We start from the raw sequence: 6,175 nt of genomic DNA, 5'->3' as shown, positions 1-6,175 counted from the left end.
TATTGCTTTATATGTCTGATTTCCATACACAATTTTTTTTTTAGGTTAAACAAGGAGGAGCAGTTAATAGTTGGGTATTTTGGACTTATTCTTTTTCTTGGTGAGAGTGAATTAAGGAGATAAAAACCACTGTCATGCTGTATGGCCATGACCAATGTTTGCTATCAGTAAGGTGGCTTTAAAAAATCTGCATTGAAATGCCAGAATCAAAAAAATAAAACAATCAACATGGAAATAAATCTTAGAGTTATACAACTAGAGACTTTAATCTGTAAAACTGTCTGGATGAAGCTCTTAAAAGTCAAGGGTTACATCTTTGGCAGAGTATGAGGCTGCCTGTCAGGAGCTGTTATAAAGTTATGTAGCGCCACAAAAAAACTGACCTCTGGAAGATCATCCTGAGACTGCAGACTGCAGTCTTATGATAAGATGTGTTCATACCAATATGATGAGCAATGAATCAGTAAAAAGTTGTTTTTCAGTTTTTTTCCACTTTATTCTCCATTTATCATCACCATTAATCCTCCTTGTCAGGCTTTTTCACTGTGATGGATTCACTGACCACGACACAAAGGAGTTGTTTGTTTAACACTGAGCTCAGTCACTCAATGCTTAGGGTTGACAATTTAGGATTATAACTGAGACTTATTACAACCACGACTTTAAAGGGTCCTCACATGGTTTACTACCACAACTATGCATGTGCACAGCTATGCAGCTGGCTGACCACACTTTTAATAAAGACTGAAAATTGTCTTTGAGGTTTTTAATTAATTGTGAAACTGAAAACACTACTGAAAAACATTGAGATTAGATTAACAAGAGTTAGACCAAAGATATTGTAAAAATTAACAGAGTAACAATGAAACTGGATTCAAAAACATAGACTAGGTGTCAGAGTAGTTACACTGAGCCTCATATCACTTCTCAGTGAAAGTAAAACAAAGAAAATGATGATGATGATGATGAGTACACAATAATAATTCAACAATGATGCCTTAACAATATATTAGCTCCAAACAGCTAGCTATATAGAACAGTGGCCTGCTTGGTTAGCAGTAAGCTGATCATAGAAAAATTAAATTTTGTTTTGCATATATTAGTTGTAAAAGGAGTTCCAACAGATAATGCAGGAACAATGACATCTGGAGTATAAAAGATAACCTATTTCTCAGTCCACAGTTGCTTGGACACAGATCTGATGCTGGTGGATGTAATAATGTCAGTTAGGCCTCTAATCGGCGCTCTGTGGGCGTGTACAAACTGTGACAGCTCCCTTACTTTCCTGTTAGCTTTGTGCAACTGTTTGGGCAGGACAACCATAAATGGACCAATCAGTGTGTCCAAAACCACTCATTTGTTCCCTCATCATGTAAATAAAATTAATGATGACTGAATTACTTTTAGCTGCTTCAGTCTCATGGTCCCGGTGGCCTGTTGGTCATGATGTCACCATGAATCGCTGGGACACTTCCAATAAAATGCAGCCGTCGTAAAGGTTATTAGTAACACCTGTGCTTTCTCCACTATGACAAACTGAATTTGTGAAGGCAGTATACAATATAATGCATATATTTTACACTCAGAACTCTCACATAAAATGTAGACTAGCAAATGTGGTGTGAGCAGGGAGGGGTCTCTGACACAGCCCAGGACTTTTATTACTGCATAAAGTTTGGTGACATCATGTAAAACTCTGTGTAACTGCATCCATCTTCAACCTGAGCAGAGGTCCAATCAGCAAGAGGAATCAAAAAAACACCTGTGTGGGTGTGCAGGGCGTTTCACTTTATTACCTTTACCCAAATGGACCTCCTTTGGCACCACTAGAAACTTGGAAAAGCTGGAGAAATGTGCAAGGAAAACACATCTGGGCTGCTCTGCTCTGCTTTCCAAAGTGCTGCAGGGAATGTGCATACAGCTAGAATGTGGCAGGATTAATAGAGGGGTAAATAAAGTGAAACTATTTATTTATAACAGTACTCTAAAATGTTTGGAGTGAATAGTTTCCATTTTGGGTAAGATGTGTATAGACTGTCTTTAAATTAAAAAAAAATATAGGCCTAACATGATATCAGAGTTTGTCATTATGCAACAGTCAGCTGAGTCTTATTCCAGTCAGATCTACGAAAATAAACCCTGTTATATCTTTTCCATGTGCATTCCTGTTCATTCTCCATTTGCAAATGCTTTTACAGGCAGGCGCACGCAGACCGACCTGCAGTCCTGTGGGCAGCAGTGAGCTCATGGAGGCGTGTCCGAGAATAACGCCAGACACAGAGGCAGACAATAAAATCAAAATCCAACTATGATGCCATGAAGATCTGGAAGAGGTATTTACACAGCTTAACACTTCACCAAGTTCATCAGCAAGCAGTGAAACGGCAGTTAAGAAAATGCTTTATTATACCCTCCTATTGAAAAGCATACAACTGGAGCTTAAAACGAGGCAAGTTAAGTCCTCTGGGGCCATTTAAAAGCATGTTTGTCTGTTTTTATCCTTTTTGTCTGCTTCCAGCCTTTTGTTGGCAGACAGTATTGTTTTTTCTTCTGTCTGATGAACATGACACAAAATTAAATTCTCCAAAGGACAACAGCACAACTAGGGACATTGTTTAGGAAGTGTGAACACACGTGACAACTAGTATATGGTTCTTTTTTTGATTTTCTCAGTGTGTTGAGTATTTCAAGCTCCCTCCCTCCTATATGTTTTGTGTGTTAGATCTCACAGCTGTGGCACCTGTAGCATCACAAAATAACCCATACCACATTAATATGCTTGATTTTAAAGGGACAGTTCACTACAAAATATGAAATATTTAAATATGAATTTTTGTATTTTGTAGTGTTATTTATCCATTTAGATAGTTTTGGTGTGAGATGACGAGTTTTGGAGATGCTGATTGTTTTCTGCCTTCTCTCGAGTACAATGGAAGCAAATGGCGCTCGGCTTCTCAAAATGCATCATGAGAACTAAATTTTTTCTACCATAAAAAGAAAATAGTCCCTTATAAAAATGCTCTAAAAAGGTCTGTGGATTATCTGGAGTAACCAGGTCATGATTTCTGGGTGGAGACATTGCTGTTGAGTCAAATAAAAATCTCTTCCTGCTTCATTTTAGATGACCAATATACTACGCAATGCCACTTTGGCTGGAAAAATGTAAACACAGGCTTTTGATTTCATCTGATTTAAAGGAGAATCTGAGCTGGTGGCAGGTATGAAGAATTACTATACAGAAATAGCCAATCTTCTTTCAGATGATCTTGTTATTTAACTTATGTCATATAGTGGCATCACTATTAAATTGAGGTTGTTTCAGAAACAGTAAAAAATTCTTTGTAGCAGCTTTAAAAGGCAAGAAATAATCTGAATACATAAAATTTGGACTGATAATGGTAGTGTGTTGAATGTAGTAATATCCTGTCACAACCCAGTTTGTTTCTCTCCCTCTTTTTTCTCTTTTTTGGGGGGTCTTCAGAAATTTTTTTAACAATTGGAAAGGGACTTTAAGTTACAAAAGGTTGGGAACCCCCAATCTAGATGGATAAGCACTGCAGGTAAGAGGAAAATACACATTTTTGATTTTGGGGCAAACTGTTCCTTTCAGGATGAGACTGTAAAAGTAGGCTCAGCAGTGGCCTCAACTTGGCCAGTGACAAAGTCTACCTTGGCTGAACAAACAATGGCAATCACTGACATCACAACAGCTAATCAGCTCCACCGCTGTGTACGAACTACTTCAGCACACGGCCTCCTCAGACTTATCTATTTCCATTCACATATACAAAAAAAAACATGTTTACTGTGATGAAATCAGCTCAAGATTCACTTGGCTCATTCTCCTCTTTTTCCGTGTGCTCTGCTTGTTTTGGATTCAGGAAAATGAACCTCTTACTAAATCTAAAATCACATGCTGTTTTACGCATTGTTGAACAAAAACAAGCGGCTCATCTTTCACACAAGCTCATCTTACCCCTTTTTCTTCCTGAAGTAGAAGCTGTGAGTCACATTTTTGTGCTTGTTTATTGGGGGCTCAGCCTGATGTGAAATAGCAGACACTTGTGTTTATAGTTTTATATGTTTTTCCATTTTACCTCTGCATTTTGTTTGATCTGCATAATCTGGTACGAATAACAATGAAGATAAATTAAAAACCTTCCTGGAAAGACCATACTTTGGCATACAGATTTGTTTTCATTGCATTTTATAAGGACACGATTGCAACAGCAGCCTGGGGAGCAACATCCTGCTGCATCTACAGTAAAAGGGACTCATCATCCTCATTAAGTAAATCTCAGCAAGTCTATCAATACAGTGGGGACATGAAACAACAAATCTTACTGTTGGTTAAGAGGGATTTGCCATCATGCCCCAACTCAAGTGCAGCCACGAAAGTCTGGATCTCCCATGAAACAAGGACTTAAGTGGATATCAAGATCCACCAGGGACGTGACTGGGATATACCTTAACATCTGCAGTGAGTGTAATAAGTGGTTAAATGCCACAAGATTGAAAAATTGTTTTCTATATGTTCTTATTGTCCTGAACAAGTGAAAGTGAAAAAGAAAGATGTCATGTAAAAAAAGGTCTTGGACTACAATCACACTTAGAAGAAAAAAAGGATGCCATGGTGCTTACAATGTTTTAATAAAATACAGTTTAAAGTTAAATTTTCACTGACAACCATCTTGTCCAGTTTTAATAGCCAGATAATATAGACATACACATATGCTGTTAGCAAAGGCAGCACAGTTTACATAAAGTCCTTATCTGTGCAAAAGTATAAAGCAAAATCAGGAGCATTATTCACTTTAAGAGAAACTTCCTAAAATCTCAGCTTGGTGGAGCTCTGTTGTTTTTCTTTCCTTAACACTTCTTTAGAATTCCTTCTGACTGTAAAACATCAGCGAGTCTGAATAACAGACATGATATGTGTCATTTAAAAGACCAAGACCAAAGACAAACAACATTAGCAGGTTAAAAAAAATGCTTTCAAGAGAACGATAAAGGTCCATTAACACTGGTGCAGTTTGTGGGAAAATGGCAGCAGCAACCTGCGAACAATTATCAAGCAGTAAAGCAGGTAAATTGAGCTTGAAATGATTGACTTAAGTCTTTTGAAATCTTAACATTAAACTAGTTCCAGCATAATGTTCTCTAGTGATCAGCCATTTGGGATTTTGCGTAACTCGCCTGCCTTTTCCTAAAATATTTATAAATAGTTTACAGTGTGTTCACTGTTCATATGAAAGTAATAATGCATAAATAATTTTTGTCCTTCATTAAGTTTAATTTCCAATTATTTCTTTGGCTTGCAGCAAAAATGTTTGGTGTCTTCTGCAGCACTGATACTGAATATCAACCACAGGGTCTGCAATTATACCACCGATATTAAAGGCACAATCTGTCATGTAAATGTAAACAACTAAAAAGAGAACACAATAAGAACCTGATCACTGCCAAGTCAACTGACATGTTTTGAATACAAACACTACATGAAAACTTCTATAAGAAAACTATAGGCGAGAGATGAAAACTATCTATAAGCTATTTTCTGATGCTGTTAAATATTTGTCTATAACAGTAATGTTTGTAAAGGTCCGAGTTAAACAGACCCATATTTTCAATTATGATAACTGAGAAAAAAACACTACGTACTTCTTATTCATTATTTGAATAAAAGTGTTCTTTAAATAGGCAAAAAATACAGGTTGGGCTTTTAATGAAACCCTTCTTGATATCTTAAATTGAGTCCAGGACCAGTCCTTCAAGTTCTTCTCAGAACTTCTCAGTCCAAATTCAGACTGTTTGTAAAGTGCTGAAATGTTGCACTCACATGACTGAGGTAGAACTTTAAAGAGGTTCTTATCACAGTCAGTGTTTTAACTACAGTAGATAGTGGTCGACACGCCCCCAGTTTAGAGAAGCAGAGAGGAGTACCAGCACGGTAGCTAAGCAATGTTCTGCTGTGGACAGGGTCAGCAACAACGTGTATTTAAGCCACTTAAAAAAGGTCCAGCTCAAAAATTAATATCAGTTGAAGTGTACGTTATGTTTAGAATACTTTCACCACTTTGCCTTGCCGTCAGACAGCCTTTTCTGATGGGAAACTGCCGTTATAGAAGCTAAATAACACTCACACTTGCTCAACCAACCTTCTTTTGCAAAGTCA

Source organism: Lutjanus erythropterus, chromosome 20, assembly GCF_056507025.1.
Source record: "Lutjanus erythropterus isolate fLutEry1 chromosome 20, fLutEry1.hap2, whole genome shotgun sequence".
Lineage (NCBI taxonomy): Eukaryota > Metazoa > Chordata > Actinopteri > Lutjaniformes > Lutjanidae > Lutjanus > Lutjanus erythropterus.
The sequence above is the reverse complement of the archived record's forward strand: the minus strand, read 5'-3'. Positions refer to the sequence as shown.